A 20738-nucleotide genomic window follows, 5' to 3' on the forward strand; every position below is an offset into this window, starting at 1 on the left:
ATTTTTTTTTTGTTTCAAAAATAAAATAATTGTGTAAAACTTACCTAATATCTATACTTTTTTTTATTAATGTGTTGCCGCGTCCGTAATAAGTTACTCTATAAAAATATTACATGACCTAACCCCTCAGGTAAACACCGTAAAAAAATAAAAATAAAAACGGTGTAAAAAAAAGCAATTTTTTGTCATCTTACATCACAAAAAGTGTAATAGCAAGCGATCAAAAAGTCATATGCACCCCAAAATAGTGCCAATCAAACAGTCATCTCATCCCACAAAAAATTAGATCCTACCTAAGATAATCGCCCAAAAACTTAAAAAACTATGGCTCTCAGACTATGGAGAAACTAAAACATGTTTTTTTTTTTGTTTCAAAAATGAAATCATTGTGTAAAACTTACATAAATAAAAAAATTGTATACAAATTAGGTATCGCCGCGTCCGTGACAACCTGCTCTATAAAAATACCACATGATCTAACCTGTTGTAAATAACAAAAAAAAAAAGGTGCCAAAACAGCTATTTCCTGTAGTTTCTAAAATCGGGTCACTTTTTTGGAGTTTATACTCTAGGGGTGCATCCGGGGGGCTTCAAATGGGACAATGGTATAAAAAAAAACAGTCCAGCAAAATCTGCCTTCCAAAAACCGTATGGCATTCCTTTCCTTCTGCGCCCTGCCGTGTGCCCATACAGCAGTTTACGACCACATATGGGGGGGTTTCTGTAAACTATAGAATCAGGGCCATAAATATTGAGTTTTGTTTGGCTGTTAACCCTTGCTTTGTAACTGGAAAAAAAATATTAAAATGGCAAATCTGCCAAAAAAGTGCAATTTTGAAATTGTATCTCTATTTTCCAGTAATTCTTGTGGAACACCTAAAGGGTTAACAACGTTTGTAAAATCAGTTTTGAATACCTTGAGGGGTGTAGTTTCTAGACATTTTTGAGTGGTTTCTATTATGTAAGCCTCACAAAGTGACTTCAGACCTGAACTGGTCCTTTAAAAAGTTTTTTTTTTTTTACATTTCTGAGAAATTTCAAGATTTGCTTCTAAGCCTTGTAACATCCCCCAAAAATAAAATATCATTCCCAAATTGATCCAAACATGAAGTAGACATATGGGGAATGTAAAGTAATAACTATTTTTGGAGGTATTACTATGTATTATAGAAGTAGAGAAATTGAAACTTAGAAATTTGCAAATTTTTCCAATTTTTTGGCAAATTTAGTATTTTTTTTATAAATTTTTTTTTTTAACTCTATTTTACTACTGTTCATGAAGTACAATACGTGACGAAAAAACAATATCAGAATGGCCTGGATAAGTCAAAGCGTTTTAAAGTTATCACCACTTAACCACCTCAGCTCCCCTAGCTTAAACCCCCTTAATGACCAGACCACTTTTTACAATTCTGCACTACACTACTTTCACGGTTTATTGCTCGGTCATACAACTTACCACCCAAATGAATTTTACCTCCTTTTCTTCTCACAAATACAGCTTTCTTTTGGTGGTATTTCATTGCTGCTGACATTTTTAATTTTTTTTGTTATTAATCGAAATTGACCGAAATTTTTGCAAAAAAATGAAATTTTTCAGTTGTAAAATTTTTCAAATAAAACTGTATAAATTTTTCTCTAAATTTATTGTTCTACATGTCTTTGATAAAAAAAAAATGCAATGAGTGTATATTTATTGGTTTGCGCAAAAGTTATAACGTTTACAAACTATGGTACAAAAATTGAATTTCCGCATTTTGAAGCAGCTCTGACTTTCTGAGCACCTGTCATGTTTCCTGAGGTTCTACAATGCCCAGACAGTAAAAACACCCCACAAATGACCCCATTTCGAAAAGTAGACACCCTAAGGTATTCGCTGATGGGCATAGTGAGTTCATAGAAGTTTTTATTTTTTGTCACAAGTTAGCGGAAAATTATGATTTTTTTTTTTTTTACAAAGTCTCATATTCCACTAACTTGTGACAAAAAAGAAAAACTTCCATGAACTCACTATGCCCATCACGAAATACCTTGGGGTGTCTTCTTTCCAAAATGGGGTCACTTGTGGGGTATTTATACTGCCCTGGCATTTTAGGGGACCTAAAGCGTGAGAAGAAGTCTGGAATCCAAATGCCTAAAAAATGCCCTGTGAAATCCTAAAGGTGCTCTTTAGAATTTGGGCACCTAGGCTGCAAAAAAAGTGTCATACATGTGGTATAGCCGTACTCAGAAGAAGTAGGGCAATGTGTTTTGGGGTGTATTTTTACATATCCCCTTGCTGGGTGAGAGAAATATCTCTTTAACTAGTCAACTTTTCCCATTTTTTTACACAAAGTTGTCATTTTAGAGAGATATTTCTCTCACCCAGCATGGGAATATGTAAAAAGACACCCCAAAACACATTGCCCAACTTCTCCTGAGTACGGCGATACCACATGTGTGACACTTTTGCAGCCTAGGTGCGCAAAGGGGCCCAAATTCTAAAGAGCACCTTTAGGATTTCACAGGGCATTTTTTACGCATTCTATCAACTTGCCTTGCCCCTCAAAAGTGATCTTTTTATAGCGCTGCAGCGATTTTACGGTGTTCATGCAGTGATCAAAAAAAATAAAAATTCTGTCCATGCGGTGGGGCGGACTGAACGCAAGTGTGCGCACAAGATCAGGCCTGATGGGGCGAACACTGTGTTTTTTGTAGAGCCTATAGAATATGTCCTATTCTTGTCCGCAAAAGGCATTTTCTATATAGTTCTCGCAATGTGCGGATCCGCAAAACACATACGGACGTCTGAATGGAGCCTTACAGGGGGGTGATCAGGGAGTCTAATATGGGGTGATCAGGGGTTATTAATGGGTTAATAAGTGACAGGGCGGGGTGTAGTGTAGTGGTGTTTGGTGCTACTTTACAGAGCTGCCTCTGTCCTCTGGTGGTCGATCCAAGCAAAAGGGACCACCAGAGGACCAGGTAGCAGGTATATTAGACGCTTTTAACAAAACAGCGTCTAATATACCTTTCAGGGGTTAAAAAAAATCGCATCTACAGCCTGCCAGCGAACGGCTCGTTTACCTGCCGTTCCTGTGAACGCGCGCTCCTGTGTGCGCGCGTTCACAGGAAATCTCGCGTCTCACGAAGTGAAAACTCAGCTCTGAAAAAGCTTTTATGCAGACGGATCTTCGGATCCGTCTGTATGAAAGTAGCCTACGGATCACGGACACGGATGCCAATCTTGTGTGCATCCGTGTTTTTTCACGGACCCATTGACTTGAATGGGTCCGTGAACCGTTGTCCGTCAAAAAAATAGGACAGGTCATATTTTTTTGATGGACAGGATACACGGATCACGGAGGCGGATGACAAACGGTGCATTTTCCGAGTTTTCAACGGACCCATTGAAAGTCAATTGTCCGCAGAAAATCACGGAAAACGGAACAACGGCCACGGGTGCACACAACGGTCGTGTGCATGAGGCCTTATGCAGAGGTCATTGTAGAAGGAAAGAATAGATAAGATTTGACAATCACCTATTGTAAATGGTGGATACGGTCTTATCTGTACACAGAGATGATATCATTTCAGGAAGGATTAGAATGAGTTAACTCCAGTAAAGTAATCTGTACAAACCAAGAAATGGCGTAAAATATTAGACATAGTGGCCAGTGTTAAAACTGAAGGATTTATTTTTTTTTGTTTAAATATAAAAGCACTCAAGGAACTACATACTATTCTGTAGGGATGTCCCGATACCGATACCAGTATCGGTATCGGGACCGATACCGGGCATTTGCACGAGTATATGTACTCGTGCAAATGTCCCCGATACCACTGCCGATACCTGTGCGCCGCTTCTATGTGTCCGTCTGCGGCCCCTGCATCTCCCACAGCTAACAGCTTCACACTTCACAGGCAGCAGCAGGCAGTGTAATTGGAGCCTAGAGTGGAAGCTAGGCCCGCCCCTCCCCGCCCTCCAACCAATCAGAGGCAACCAGCACTGACTCACAGCACAGGGAGCGTAGTGCAGGGACTCAGAGAATCGTCTGACAGTTTATTAGTTAAAAGAATCCAATGAGTCACAGACCGTGTCACCGGGTCCCTGCCAGACTTCCTGCTCTGCGGCTCCCTGTAAGTCCGTCCGGGGGGAAGGGGGGGCATTATTAGCATAGCATGTAGTGGAGCTGTGTGTGTACAGGGTGCATGTAGCAGAGCAGGAAGTCTGGGGTGACACAGTCTCTGACTCATTCGATTCGTTTTAACTAATAAACTCTCAGACGATTCTCTGAGTCCCTGCAATAACTATAATTACATCACAGTCTGCTCCACTGCATTCACTGCAGCAGAGCTGTGTTTGCCAGGAGCGAGTCCCTCCAAAGGTGATAGTGTCTGTCTTCTATGGCCCTGGTCCTTCCCTTCCTGCCTGCAAGCTGCACATTGATCTCTAAAAGCAGGCATTAGGGCAAGAAGAAATATACATTACTGTATGATGGCCACAAGACTATTATACTGAGGAGGGAGGGCTTCAAAAATTGTTGTCCTGACTCCTTACAGTAGCGTCTCCTTGTGGCCCCCATACAGTATAACGTCTCCTTGTGGCCCCCATACAGTTTAACGTCTCCTTGTAGCTGCCCCCATACAGTGTAACGTCTCCTTGTGGCTGCCCCCATACAGTATAACGTCTCCTTGTGGCTGCCCCCATACAGTATAACGTCTCCTTGTGGCCCCCATACAGTTTAACGTCTCCTTGTAGCTGCCCCCATACAGTATAACGTCTCCTTGTGGCTGCCCCCATACAGTGTAACGTCTCCTTGTGGCTGCCCCCATACAGTATAACGTCTCCTTGTGGCTGCCCCCATACAGTGTAACGTCTCCTTGTGGCCCCCATACAGTGTAACGTCTCCTTGTAGCTGCCCCCATACAGTATAACGTCTCCTTGTGGCTGCCCCCCATACAGTATAACGTCTCCTTGTGGCTGCCCCCATACAGTATAACGTCTCCTTGTGGCTGCCCCCATACAGTATAACGTCTCCTTGTGGCTGCCCCCATACAGTATAACGTCTCCTTGTGGCTGCCCCCATACAGTATAACGTCTCCTTGTGGCTGCCCCCATACAGTATAACGTCTCCTTGTGGCTGCCCCCATACAGTATAACGTCTCCTTGGAATGTTATAGTTCTGTTTTTGGGCCTTTTGGTTGGTCAGTGGTCAGAAAATACATGTGTGTGTATTTTATTGTTAAAATTAGTATCGGTGAGTACTTAAATAAAAGTATCGGTACTCGTACTCAGTCTTAAAAAAATGGTATCGGGACATCCCTACTATTCTGGAACTCATATTCAAACCCGCAGACCAGGGTGGTGCTCTAGTAGTCATGGACAAAACGATGTACCTCAGGGAAGTCACTAAACAACTTGCAGACTCCAATACATATGAACCCTCAGTAAAATCAGGACCGTACTTGAACTACACTGACCAAAAATATAAACACAACACTTACGGTTTTGCTCCCATTTTGCATGAGCAGTACTCAAAGATCTGAAACATTTTCTTCATACACAAAAGACCCATTACTTTCAAATATTGTTCACAAATCTGTCTAAATCTGTTAGTGAGCACTTCTCCTTTACGGAGATAATCCATCCCACCTCACAGGGGTGGCATATCAAGGTGCTGATTAGACAGCATGAATATTGCACAGGTGTGCCTCAGACTGCCCACAATAAAAGTCCACTCTGAAATGTGCAGTTTGAGTGGCCCATGGTGGGGTTATGGTATGGGCAGGTGTATGTTATGCACAACGAACACAGGTGCATTTTATTGATGGCATTTTGAATGCACAGAGATACCGTGACTAGATCCTGAGGCCCATTGTTGTTCCATTCATCCACGACCATCACCTCATGTTGCAGCATGATAATGCACGGCCAGTGGCGTTGCAAGGGGGGTGCGGACCACACCCCATTGATGGGGTGACACCAGCAGGGCCGGCATTTACGAGTCATTTGTATTGCCGTCCTCAGGAGAGGGAAAGATGTGTATGGGATTCGAACCCACGACCTTCTGTCAGCGATGCAGCCTCTTCCTGGGTCCCGCCCTGTATGTCCATATATGGAGTCAGTGCTTGTGTATTCTAATTTAGCCTGTATTTCAAAAAAGTTTCTGCTGGGATTCGAACCCACGACCTTCCTGTATCAGAGGCAAAGCACTTACCCACACAGCCATAAGATCTGCCTTGCTACTGACTGAAAAAATATGAGACTTCTACTGTTATAGCTGGCTAAGTGTACATCTATACACATGACAGCTGCCCCATCACACCCAGCACTGCTATATCTCTATATGACAGCTGTCCCAGCACACTCAGCTCTGCTATATCTCTATATATGATAGCTGCCTCAGCACACCCAGCTCTGCTACATCTAATACACATGACAGCTGCACCAGCACACTCAGCTCTACTATATCTTTATATATGACAGCTGCCCCAGCAAACCCAGCTCTGCTACATCTATACACATGACAGCTGCCCAAACACACCCAGCTCTGCTACATCTATACACATGACAGCTGTCCCAGCACACTTAGCTCTGCTATATCTCTATATATCTATCTACTGTATAGCAATACTTAGAGATATATAGATGTAGCAGAGCTGGGTGTGCTGGGGCAGCTGTCATATATAGAGATATATTAGAGCTGAGTATGCTGGTGCAGCTGTCATGTGTATTAGATGTAGCAGAGCTGGGTGTGCTGGGGCAGTTATCATACACTGCTCAAAAAAATAAAGGGAACACAAAAATAACACATCCTAGTCCTGAATTAATTAAATATTCTTCTGAAATACTTTGTTCTTTACATAGTTGAATGTGCTGACAACAAAATCACACACAAATTTAAAAATGGAAATCAAATTTTTCAACCCATGGAGTTGGAGTCTGGATTTGGAGTCACACTCAAAATTAAAGTGAGAAAACACACTACAGGCTGATCCAACTTTGATGTAATGTCCTTAAAACAAGTCAAAATGAGGCTCAGTAGGGTGTGTGGCCTCCACGTGCCTGTATGACCTCCCTACAACGCCTGTGCATGCTCCTGATGAGGTGGCGGACAGTCTCCTGAGGGATCTCCTCCCAGACCTGGACTAAAGCATCTGCCAACTCCTGGACAGTCTGTGCTGCAACAAGACATTGGTGGAGAGAGCGAGACATGATGTCCCAAATGTGCTCAATTGGATTCAGGTCTGGGGAACAGGCGGGCCAGTCCATAGCATCAATGCCCTCGTCTTGCAGGAACTGCTGACACACTCCAGCCACATGAGGTCTAGCATTGTCTTGCATTAGGAGGAACCCAGGGCCAACTGCACCAGCATATGGTCTCACAAGGTGTCTGAGGATCTCATCTCGGTACCTAATGGCAGTCAGGCTACCTCTGTTGATCACATGGAGGGCTGTGCGGCCCTCCAAAGAACTGCCACCCCGCACCATTACTGACCCAATGCCAAACCGGTCATGCTGGAGGCAGCAGAACGTTCTCCATGGCGTCTCAAGACTCTGTCACGTCTGTCACATGTGCTCAGTGTGAACCTGCTTTCATTTGTGAAGAGCACAGGGCGCCAGTGGCTGTCCATATATGGACATACAGGGCACAGGAAGAGGCTGCATCGCATCGCTGACATGGAGGTAAGTAGAAGTGGTTTTTTTTTGTTTGTTTTTTTGAATACCCGACTGTTTTTGCCATGGGGGGAGCGGGAGGCACTTGATACTGGCACATGGGGGGGAGGGGGGTTGGCACCTGATACTGGCACGTGAGGGGGGTTGGCACCTGATACTGGCAAATGGGGGGAAGGAGATGGCACTATGATACTGGGACATGGGGGGGAAGAGAGGCACTCGATACTGGCACTTTGGGGGGGGGAGATGGCATGGCACTATGATACTGGCACATGGGGGGGGGGGGGGGAGAGAGGCACTTGGTACTGACACTTTTTGGCCGGGAGGAGAGAGGCACTTGATACTGGCACTTTTTGGGGGGGGGAGGAGAGAGGCACTTTATACTGGCACTTTTTGGGGGGGAGATGGCATGGCACTATGATACTGGCACATGGGGGGGGGGGGGGTCGTGTACATAAGGCCTTATGCAGAGGTCATTGTAGAAGGAAAGAATAGATAAGATTTGACAATCACCTATTGTGAATGGTGGATACGGTCTTATCTGTACACAGAGATGATATCATTTCAGGAAGGATTAGAATGAGTTAACTCCAGTAAAGTAATCTGTACAAACCAAGAAATGACGTAAAATATTAGACATAGTGGCCAGTGTTAAAACTGAAGGATTTTTTATTTTTTTTGTTTAAATATAAAAGCACTCAAGGAACTACATACTATTCTGGAACTCATATTCAAACCCGCAGACCAGGGTGGTGCTCTAGTAGTCATGGACAAAACGATGTACCTCAGGGAAGTCACTAAACAACTTGCAGACTCCAATACATATGAACCCTCAGTAAAATCAGGACAGTACTTGAACTACACTGACCAAAAATATAAACGCAACACTTACGGTTTTGCTCCCATTTTGCATGAGCAGTACTCAAAGATCTGAAACATTTTCTTCATACACAAAAAACCCATTACTTTCAAATATTGTTCACAAATCTGTCTAAATCTGTTAGTGAGCACTTCTTCTTTACCGAGATGGGAGAGGGAAGGAGAGAGGCACTTGATACTGGCACTTTTTGGGGGGGAGATGGCATGGCACTATGATACTGGCACATGGGGGGGGGAGGAGAGAGGCACTTGATACTGGCACTTTTGGGGGGATGAGAGAGGCACTTGTTACTGGCACTTTTTTGGGGGGGGGGGGGGGAGAGGCACTTGATACTGGCACTTTTGGGGGGGAGATGGCATGGCACTATGATACTGGCACATGGGGGGGAGGAGAGAGGCACTTGATACTGGCACGTGGGGGGGGAGGAGAGAGGCACTTGATACTGGCACTTTTTTTGTGGGGGGGAGATGGCACTATTATAATGGGACATGGGGGTGGAGGAGAGAGGCACTTGATACTGGCACTTGGGGGGGAGGAGAGAGGCACTTGATACTGGCACTTTTGATGAGAGAGGCACTTGATACTGGCACTTTTGGGGGGGGGGATGGGAGATGGCACTATGATACTGGGACATGGGGTGGGAAGAGAGAGGCACTTGATACTGGCACATGGGGGGGTTTGGCACTATGATACTGGCACATGGTGGGAAGGAGAGAGGCACTTGATACTGGCACTTTTTTTGGGGGGGGGGGAGATGGCACTATGATACTAGGACATGGGGGGAGAGAGAGAGGCACTTGATACTGGCACATGGGGTGGTTTGGCACTATGATACTGGCACATGGGGGTTGGGAAGGAGAGAGGCACTTGATACTGGCACATTGGGGGGGTAGATGGCACTATGATACTGGGAGTATGTGGGGGGGGGGAGGCACATGATGGGGGGGCATCTATGGGGACACTTACTGGCACATTATTGGGGGGCATTATGGGGGACACTAGGCCGGCAGCCTGTCAAAGGCCGGACATTGAGAGCATCTACTGGGGCACTATATATGGGGCATTTTATACTGGTACATTATGGGGGGCACTAGCAGGAAGGGGGGAGAGGAGCACTATGGGGGAATTTTCTGGGAGCACTATATAGGGGTATTTTATACTGACACATTATGGGGGCACTATGGGGACATTAGCTCAACTGGGGGGATACAAGGGGGTATTTTTGCACTGTCACATTATAAGGAGAATTTTTTCTACTGGGGGGGGGGGGGGCATTATGGTGGGCTTTATTACTCCCCCATGGTATGACCCCCTAGTAGCAGCACCAGCCTCTCCCTGCTCTGCTATTCCTCTGCCCCTTCTCCAAATCCTTATTATGAAATCTTTCTCATTAGGAAAAAACACAACATCAGCTCCGCCGAGCCCCCGGCCAAGTGTTGAAGTGGCGTCCGAAATCCCCAAGGGCCAAGCCAAGTAATTGTAAGTTTTCATGTGGAATATGTTTGTTATACACATATAGCATACACTGTGCCACACAATATACAGTATACCTCTACACTGTGCCACACAATGTACAGTATACCGCTACACTGTGCCCCACAATATACAGTATACCGCTACACTGTGTAGTCTGTGCTATAAGCGCCATTGTTTTGTGGCAGCGGACAGAAAATAAACTGGAAGTGCCTCTCCCGAGACCAGGCTCTGACTGCTAGGGGGATCTGCTGAGCTAACGGATGCCCCCTATGGCAGTAGCACCACCATAGCCCCCTTATATGGCAAAAAAAATATTGCTTCGGGGAGGGGGGGGGGGGGGGTGACACCATTTTCTTCCGCACCGGGTGACACCAGCCCTAGCAACGCCACTGTGCATGGCCCCATATTTCAAGGATCTGTACACAATTCCTGGAAGCTGAAAACATCCCAGTTCTTCCAGGCCAGCATTCTCACCGGACATGTCACCTATTAAGCATGTTTGGTGATATGCTCTGGATCAGCGTATACAACAGCTTGTTCCAGTTCCTGCCAATATTCTGCAACTTCGCACAGCTATTGAAGAATGAACTGGAGTGGACCAACATTCCCCAAGCCACAGTCAAGATACTAATACTGACTGGTTTTCCAGTCACAAACAAACAAAAACGGGGGACTAAAGGTGAAAACTAATAATGGCACGGTGCCGTTAGTCATAAGCAAAAAGGGGACTCAAGTGGCTAAAAATGTCTATAAGAGATCCAATGTCATAATAAACCATAGCGATGCGCTATTTACGATCGGCACATCATTATGCGCTGTTAGATGAAGAGTCCCACGAGAAAGATGGGCTGTGGTAATTGACCCCCAGCATTTTAAACACTCTCCCATCCCATCTGGGCCCTCCTTACCAACCAAAGGCTGTGAGGATACAGATTAATTCAGAGATGTAGGGTACACACATTATTAGCATCTCACCCTCCTCAGTGCACGTTGTGATGTTACCCTTATAAAATGTGTGGCCCACTAACATTGCCTTATTGTAAATATTGTCACATACAATATCCTGACACTTCTGGGTATCTGTAATGAACCCATGAGTCTAATTAGGGGCTTAATGTATCACTGCAAAAAGGATGAAAAGAAAATCACAAGAACTGCATCATCCTGTGTATCCCACAGTAAATCATCACCAACATATCATCCAAACATAGATATATACTGATCTTATCATTAGATCCTGATCCATAAGGGCTAAGATTGTCACCCTTATACGTGTCTGTGACGTTTTTTTGAGGTATTGTGTATACAAACAAGTGATGCATTGTGGGGGGTGCCAGTTAGGTTAAGTCAGCTTAACCTGAAACAATCAGTAGGGGATAAAGGGCACCCAAATTATTGAGAATTCTTCAATTGTTGTAAGAGCGGATATCCAATTGTCAGGACTCAAACCATAAAAATGTATCATTAGTCCACCCATGATCCAGTAAGTAATGGGGACTAAATAAAAAATTATTAAAGGGGTTTTGAGGGAACATAAAAAAATCTTAAAACATCATCTAAAGATCATACAATCTGCTATGGATTATAACCTTGTAACTGTCAAGCAATTTTGCTTCCACAATTCATACTTCATGCTCCCAGTAAATCCTGTTGTTTACAGCCCTGAAGTTCCTGGTGGGAGTGGATTAGCTTAGACCAAAGAAATTCCCATAGTTCTGTGCGCCTCCAGTTCAAGACAGTTTGTAAACGCCCACTACACCTTTCTCATTAGTGAAGCCTCAACCACTACACCCTCTGTTCATCAGCCTGGGCTGTTTCTTCCTGTTTCCTCCCACACCGCTTCAGTGAAAGTGAACTACACCCACCCCTGATTCTGGAACCAGAGTAGGGGAAAAAGCAGCACAAGCGCAGAAGTGTTCTATGCGCGCTTGCCCTATTCATGCTGAAGTTCGGCCCTCCCACTGATCAAAGTCTCCCCCCCCTTCTTCCTTGGTGATGGTCTAACAACTTCAAAACCTTGAAACTTAATTGCCCCCGTGTTTGCATTGTGACATTCAACTACGTGTCGTGACACAGAGGTATCAGATTTTTCCGATTTTGGTGGCCGCCTTACGGCCATACTAGCGCCGGAGCACTACATCTGAGAGACGTAGCGCCATGTTGCTATAACAATTGAACTTTAGCTCCATACTGTGCTTGCACTTGAGGGCTCCTGATACACTGTATCTTGTAGAAATACGTCGAGCCACGGCATAAAGAGAGCCAGAGCATAGAGATCAATACTCTGATATGAGCAGTGTCTGCAACTTTAGTAACATATAGCTTAATAGGCAGCGTGCGTGCTGGGCTGACTTCCAGCTGCCTGGCTGGCAGCAAGAGTGCAACGTGCAGCAGGATAGAATACAGTGAGGAACAGAAGTATTTGAACACCCTGCGATTTTGCAAGTTCTCCCACTGGAGGGGTCTGAAATTTACATTGTTAGGTGCATTCCCACTCAAAATTGTAGACCTCCACAAGGCTGGAAAGGGCTATGGGGCAATTGCCAAGCAGCTTGCTGAAAATAGATCAACTGTTGGAGCAATTGTTAGAAAATGGAAGAGGCTAAAGACGACTGTCAGTCTCCCTTGGACTGGGGCTCCATGCAAGATATTACCTTGTGGGATAACACTGATGATAAGAAAGGTGAGGAATCAGCCCAGAACTACAAGGGAGCAGCTGGTCAATGACATGAAGAGAGCTGGGGTCACAGTTTCAAAGGTACTTGTTGGTAGAACTCTACGCCATCATGGTTTCAAATCATGCATTGCACGGAAGGTTCCTCTGCTCAAGTCATCACATGTTCCGGCCCGTCTGAAGTTTGCCAATGATCATCTGGAAAGTCATGTGGTCAGATGAGACCAAAGTAGAAATTTTTGGTCTAAACTTCACTTGTCGTGTTTGGAAGAAAAAGAAGAATGAGTTGCATCCCAAGAACACCATCCCTACTGTGAAGCATGAGGGTGGTAACATCATGCTTTGGGGGTGCTTTTCTGCGAAGGGGACAGGACGACTGCACTGTATTAAGGAGAGGATGAATTGGGCCATTTATTGTGAGATTTTGTGCAACAACCTCCTTTCCTCAGAGCATTGAAAATGGGTCGTGGCTGGGTCTTCCAACAGGACAACGACCCGAATTACACAGCCAGGATAACCAAGAAGTGGCTCCATAAGAAGCATATCAAGATTCTGGAATGGCCTAGCCAGTCTCCAGACCTAAATCTAATAGAACATCTTTGGAGGGAGCTGAAACTCTGTGTTGCTCACAGATCTAGAAAAGATCTGTGTGGAGGAGTGGGCCAAAATTCCTGTTGCAGTGTGTGCAAACCTGGTCGAACTACAGGAAACATTTGACCTCCTGTAATTGCAAGCAAAGGCTTCTGTACCAAATATTAACAGATTTTCTCAGGTGTTCAAATGCTTATGTTTAGCAGTGCAAGACAAATTCTTAAAAAAAAAATCATACAATGTGATTTCCTGAATTTATATATTTTTTTTTATTCTGTAGGTGCATATGAATTTCAGACCCCTCCATGATTTCTAAGTGGGAGAACTTGCAAAATCGCAGGGTGTTCAAATACTTCTGTTCCTCACTGTATACACTGATAATGACACAGTGTGTTCTCTTTATTAGGTATTGCAGCCATCCATTTGAGCCGTTAGATTTTAGGCTAGTAAACTTGGTCCAGTTCAGAATAATAAGCCTGGTACTAAGTTTGGCCCATTATCACTGATGCACTGAACTCACTTAGGGCTCATGCATACGGCCGTGGCCGTATTGCGGTACGCATACAGTGGGTCCGCAATACACGGGCAACGGCCCTGTGCACCCCGCATCACGGATGATGACCCATTCACCTGAATGGGAATGCAATCTGGGAGATGCGGTGCAGAATGGAGGCACGGATCGGAAGCCCACGGAACTACTACCGAGTGCTTCCATGGGTTTTCTGTCCGTGCCTCCGCACTGCAAAAAAAAGTAGTGCATGTACGGACCATCTGATGCAGATCGCGAACCCCATTCAAGTGAATGGGTCCGCGATCTTCATGCGGCTGCTCCACGCTCAGTTCCGTGTATTGCGGACGGCAATTTGCAGTCCGCAGCACAGGCCCGGCGAACACACGGTCGTGTGCATAAGCCCTTATTGTGTGTGTAGCTGAGCAGTTGAATATGGTGCTTGAGCTCCTTGTGTGAGCTGCAACCTGTAAGTGCATCATTGGCATACACAAACAATTTTGATGCATTAGTGGATCCTTCTCAACTTTTGTATTAACTAAAAAACCCTTTCAGGATCCTGCCATATTTCACCTTAAGTACCAGGCCATTTTTGGAAATTTGACATGTAACTTTGTAGTAATATCTTTGGAACGCTTTTACTTATCCAAGCCATTCTGAGATTGTTTTCTCATGACACATTGTACTTTATGATAGTGATAAATTTCAGTCAATATTTTTCATTTTTTTAAAAATCCCAAATTTACAAAAAAAAAAATGAAAAATTTGCAACTTTCCAAATTTCAATTTCTCTGCTTTTAAAACAAATAGTGATACCTCATATAATAGTTTTTACTTTACATCTCACTTTACAGGAGAAATCAAAAGTTAAAAAAATAAAGTTAAATGACCCCCAGAGGTCTTGTGTGACCTCATGGGGGGCACAAAGTGTAAAAAAAAAAAATTGTGTTTTGAAAAAAAAAAAAAGTTTCACATTTAAAAAATCCCCCCCCCCCCCCCAAATCCGTTATTTAAAAAAAATTAAAAATATAATAATAAAATAAAATATTACATATTTGTTATCACCGCGTCCACAATGACCAGCTCTATAATATCATATGATCTACCCCATCAGATGAACACCGTAAAAAAAATATATATATAAACCTTACGCCAAAATAATTTTTTTTGTTGGCTCACCTCCCAAAAAACATAATGTTAATCAATTAAAAAGTTGTATGTACCCCAAAATGATAGCAATAAAAACGTCACTTCATCTTGCAAAAAATGACCCCACACACCAGACCATAGCCAGAAAAATAAAAATAAATACGGCTTTAAGAAAATATTTGGTATTGCCGCGTCCGTAACAATTGGCTCTACAAAAATATCACATGATTTTCCCCATCAAGTGCATGGTGTAAAAAAATAAAAATAAAACAATTATGCCAAAACATCTTTGGAAACTAGGGGATAAGGTGCCAGTTTTATTGGTACTATTTTTGGGTACATATGATTTTTTGATCATTCATTATAACACTTCATAAGCTCCTTGAATCTCCCCACAGGGCCTCCCTCTGTGTCCGAATCCAGGAGAATGGATATAAAATTCTTACTAGATGGTACAATACGCCAGATAAGTCTGCACTTTTCTCTCAAACTGCTTCGGACACATGCTGGAGGTGCCTTCAGGGGAAAGGGACTTTCCTTCACATATGGTGTACTTGCCCCCTTATAACCAAATGGTGGTCCGAGATATTTTCTCTGGCAAACAAAATCTGTCACTTTCCAACCATCTCCTCAGTTGGCTCTACTATCCCTTAATCAAGAAAAGGGCCATTCACATCCACCCTTCATCTTCTTGCAAATGCTGATAGCCGCTCGCCTCTTATTTCCTAGATACTGGATGCAAATCCAAACCCCCTCTATAGAACAATGGCTACAAAAAGTTGACCAAATCCATAGGTTCGAGGAACTGTCCTCATGGGAAACTCGCACACACATCGCATTCATAAAAAAATGGCTCCCCTGGTCAACCTATAGAGCCCCCAAAAACAAAAACATCCTCAGCCCCCATGTTCCATGAGTCAAATATAGGACGACAACAGATTAGTACCACTCCTCCGTTAATGCCTTACACACCGGTCACCCACGGGCCATCACCTTTTTATAGTACAAAGGTCCGCACCTTATTCACCCATTTATTAGTATTTTGTATCTTAATACTCAGCTGGACCAGTTGTGATGTGATTATTTACCGCTACCATATCTCATTCTCTTAAAGGGATTCTGTCACCTGCTTTTACCATTTTAAGCTGGCACCATCGCTATGTTGACTAAAGTACCTTATTTCCAGCAGTCTTCTTTTTACTTATTTTCGTTTTGTAGTTTTGATATAAAAGCGATTTTTATGTTATGCTAATTAGGGTCCAAGGTGCCCAGAAGGGCGTTTTTTTTCATTCTCCGGAGCCCAGTGACGCCCCCCTGCAGTGCCCAGCCCGCCTTTATTTGAATTCCAAGGACGCCTCCTGATCATCAAATAACCTCCCACAGCCCCGGCAAACTGTTCCGCCCCCTCCCCACGTCATAGTCTACCTTATAGAAATGCCCCGTCCTTCTTCCTGTCTGCGGCCAGAAAACTCGCGCAGGAGCAGTACCGCCTGGGCGATCATCAACGTCCTGAGGGCAACAGCGCTCAGGTCACATCACTGGGCTCGGCGCATGCCCAGTGAGACTTTTGAGGCTGTTGCCCTCAGGAGGTTGATGATCGCGCAGGCCGCTGGCAGTACTGCGCCTGTGCGAGTTTTCTGGGATGGTAAGCTGTATGGAAGGCTTGGGTCACCCCTAATGCTTGCATAACTCCTCTCATCACTTCACCTGTAAAGTGGGAACCTCTGTTTTACTCAATAACTTCAGGAACACCATACCTGCATATCAGTTCACTGACCAGTTTCTTTGCAGTGTTCTTGGCACTGGCTTTGGCTATTGGAAAGGCTTTCGGCCAACCTGAAAAGAGATCAACACACAAGAACAAACCTACCTTTGGTAGTTGTATGTAGTCTATCAGCAGTCTTTGAAACGGGTAAAGTGGCCTAGGGGTGTGCTTGCTTGGAGTCTTCACCACTTTGCCTGGATTATTCAATGCACAGACTATACATCCTTGCACAAAACGGCTGCAACTGTAGAGAACCCCGGAGCAATCCAGCCAATATTTACCACACCACTTACCATGGCAGCTTTTGACAGATGTGTAGGCCCATGGGCCTCCTAAACCATAGCTGGGTACAGAGGGTGTGGCAGGCAGATTCTGTCTTTGTTTCTCCATAGTGCTTGGTCATCTGGCCCACTCCCTTGTTTAGTCCATAGTTCTTTTTCTTCAGGTGGGGCCTGCTTAGACAATTTGACAAGAATGTCTTTAGATATATTCACAGGTTTTAAGGCTCTTACCGGGGTGGCATCAGCATTCAGTAGCCGGAGCACAGCTAGCGTGGCTGCCTTATCAGCTCTGTCATTGCTTTTTACCTCTGCCGTGGTACACCTTGTATGAGTCTTTACTTTCACAATAGCAACTTCTTCTGGCAACAGTAAAGAGTTCATTAGTTCAATCACAGAGTCTTTGTTTTTAATGAACTGACCTGCAGAAGTCAAAAAGTCTCTAGCCCGCCATATGGGTCCATAGTCATGTGCAATACCTGGAGTCCGTGTAGATGTTCACCTTCTTCTCTTCGGACATTTACACGCCTCAGTGAGTGCCTTCAACTCTTGCGCAGACATGTGCGGAGGAAGTGGTTCAGCAACGGCTACCTCATGCTGTGTGACCACTGCATATCTAGTGTGGGACCGGCGGCCATCTTCTCCCATAAACCTGCTTCCATCTACAAAATACTCAACATCAGGGTTATCAAGAGGTTTTTCATGCACATGAGAAAATCCAGAAGTTTCTTGTTGCATCAACTCTATACAATCATCAGAATTATTTTCAGCTAAATCAGACAGAAGCTACCTGTGCTGCCCTCCCCCATTTCTGAATCTGTGATTGGTAACAAAGTAGCAGGATTCAGAGTATTACGTCTTTTGAAAGAAATATTGTCTGGCATGAGGAGGGCACATTGGAGTCTGAGTTGTCTAGCCATAAAAATATGTTTCGGTTGCACCTGTGTGAGAATGCCCTGTATGTCATGGAGAGTTTGCACAATTGCCGGGTAGTCCAACACTACTGAGGTGCTTTCTGTCATTGCCTGCACTGCCTTGACTGCCCTGATGCAGGAGGGGGCGCCTCGAGCAACAGGATCTAATCTAGCTGAGAAGTATGCCACTGGGCGTTGACGTTCACCATGCTTCTGAGTATGCACAGCAGTACTGTGACCCTGCATTTCTGAACAGAACAGGTTAAATTCCTCATCATGCTTTGGAATACCTAGGGCTGGAGAAAAGCATCAATTTGACTGTCCACTGCTCTCTCCTGGGCATGACTGAGGGAAGTGGGTCGGGGTACTGCTTCACTCGAGGGGGCTGACATCCTGACTTAAGATACACAGTAACCGGAGACATAGTGAGTTTCCCTATGTCTGTTCATCATTTTTTCTTTTTATAATATCCAGAATAAAGTAATTTCACTCCTTTTTTACCTAAAACCAGAGCACACACCTTCCTGTGTTTTTGTGATGCTTCCATCAGTAAAGCTGATTTCGCTCACAGAGATATAAAGAAATATTTCCCATACATTAACACACACACAAGTCTTTGAACTTATTAAAGGGTTTCTATCACTTCGTATGACATAATTAGCTGTCAGACACTAGCAATCTGCTAGTGTCTGCTCTGGCCAACCATCCTACTATAATCACTTGTGGGGCAGCGGTTTTGCTAAAAAACTAACTTTTATAAATATGCTAATGAGCCTCTAGGTGCTATGTGGGCGTCATTAGCACCTAGAGGCTCCGTCTACCTTCATACACAGCCGCCGCCCAGCGCGTCCCTCCAGCCCGCCCATGTCCTCCTCCGTGTGACGCAGCGGCCGAATTCTCGCGCATGCGCCGTGCGCGGCTGTATTCGGCGCATTCGAGATGTCTGAGCTCGGAGCGGTCAGACATTCAATGCGCATGCGCGGATGTATTCGGCGCATGCGCATTGAATGTATGACCGCTCCGAGCTCAGACATCTCAAATGCGCCGAATACAGCCGCGCATGGCGCATGCGCGAGAATTCGGCCGCTGCGTCACACGGAGGAGGACATGGGCGGGCTGGAGGGACGCGCTGGGCGGCGGCTGTGTATGAAGGTAGACGGAGCCTCTAGGTGCTAATGACGCCCACATAGCACCTAGAGGCTCATTAGCATATTTATAAAAGTTCGTTTTTTAGCAAAACCGCTGCCCCACAAGTGATTATAGTAGGATGGTTGGCCAGAGCAGACACTAGCAGATCGCTAGTGTCTGACAGCTAATTATGTCATACGAAGTGATAGAAACCCTTTAACAAATAACATTTTCTGGAGCTCCATACACTCACACTGAGTACCTCACATCCATTGCCTTGTTATTTTCTCTTAAAATTGCAGACAGTGTTCTCGCTATCACACATTCCAATGCTGTGACGTCACTCCCCCGCAGCTGCAAGCAGCCCCTGCATTCTCCCCTCTGTCACACTCTTCATACTCAGCTTTCCGTCTCCATATGTTCTCTATCTCAGCAAACAGAGTTCCTACGGGTTCTGCGACATATTCACTGGGCAACAGGTCACACAGATACACGGACAGGCAAGACATGATACTTCCTCTGTGCTACACCGAGCAAGTTTCCACACTCAGTTCTCCATTTGAATCACATCCTGTAATCGTCCACAGTCCATCTGCATACATCTCTACTGTCTTTTTTCTACTCTCTCTCTCACGATTGGTCTGGCAGTTTTCCTCTTTTTCTCCCTGGACTTACTTGGTATGGTCCCCATGGTCTGTCTCAGTCCAATCCCAGGATTTGGGTCTGGCTCACAAGGCACTTTAACACCCCAAATACTAAATTAAGTCCTTCCAGGAAGGCAGACGTGAGAAGTTTCTCAGATTTGTCCCACGGCATCCCACCCCATGTCAGTCCAGAAAGTTCTTAGTCTTGACTCAAAGGAGACTACATCCTCTTTAGCCTCCTGCACTACGTCCTTCATGCTCTGTGAACTCTCATCCTACTTTGTCCTGGCCCATCTACCAAAAGTCCTGCAGTACTCTGTCCCTGACTGTTCTGTCTTCTCCCAATCCCACCAGGCCACATTTTTCACTTTGTCGCCCTCTAGGGTATTCTTAACCGAGCTATACTGTGCGTCCCCTAACTTCAGGGCTACCAAGTCATTTAATAAGTCTGCCCATGGTGCTCTGTAAGTGGCCTGTATCTGTTGTAACATTCAGGATGTGGGCATGGGTCGCGTCAGTAGGTCAGGTATACTTGACAGTAGTTCCAGTTGGTCCTTACGACTCCAGGGAACATACTGTATAAGGTGCTGTTGAAGATAATGGGGAGCCTGAGGAGGTAGTTCTGCCTGTTGACCATCTTGGCCATCTCCACTACCAGCTCCATCGGCGGTGGGAGCCTGAGGGACCTGTGGTATAATCCCTGTCCTCAATAGCACTGGATATAATCCAGTGCTGTATCTGGGGGCACCACACGCTCTGCAGGTTTCAGTCCAACCTGGATTCTGATTCCCACAGGTCCTGCATATCCATCCCTCCAGTCCCTGTGCAGGGGCTGTGGGAGAGGCATGCGCCCTTGGAGGATTATATGGTGGTGGACCTCCAGATTTTACCTTTTAAGTTACCTCTTCAGGGGTTTGTAGTACAACTTTACCCTGTAAACGTGTGCCTTCCAACCTTCGGTTTCTATCTCTCTTGCTACCTTAACCTCTTAAGGACACATGACGTACCGGTACGTCATGATGTCCTGGTACTTAAGGACACATGACGTACCGGTACGTCATGTGTTGTTCC

General features: G+C 44.9%; 1 protein-coding gene and 1 long non-coding RNA gene across 2 annotated transcripts in view; one reads left to right on the forward strand and one right to left on the reverse strand.

The window, feature by feature from the left end:
* The window catches only part of ILRUN (inflammation and lipid regulator with UBA-like and NBR1-like domains), a 239794-nt gene that overhangs the window by 94163 nt on the left and 124893 nt on the right, over positions 1-20738 (forward strand). The window lies entirely within an intron of this gene.
* On the reverse strand, positions 981-15409 carry LOC120995145. The gene is made up of 4 exons (XR_005777540.1): positions 15309-15409; positions 13904-13911; positions 7472-7476; positions 981-992 (listed from the first exon to the last, which is right to left on the reverse strand). It is a non-coding gene; the product is annotated as an uncharacterized LOC120995145 (long non-coding RNA).

The sequence above is a fragment of the Bufo bufo genome, chromosome 3 (genome assembly GCF_905171765.1).
Source record: "Bufo bufo chromosome 3, aBufBuf1.1, whole genome shotgun sequence".
Classification (NCBI taxonomy): Eukaryota; Metazoa; Chordata; class Amphibia; order Anura; family Bufonidae; genus Bufo; species Bufo bufo.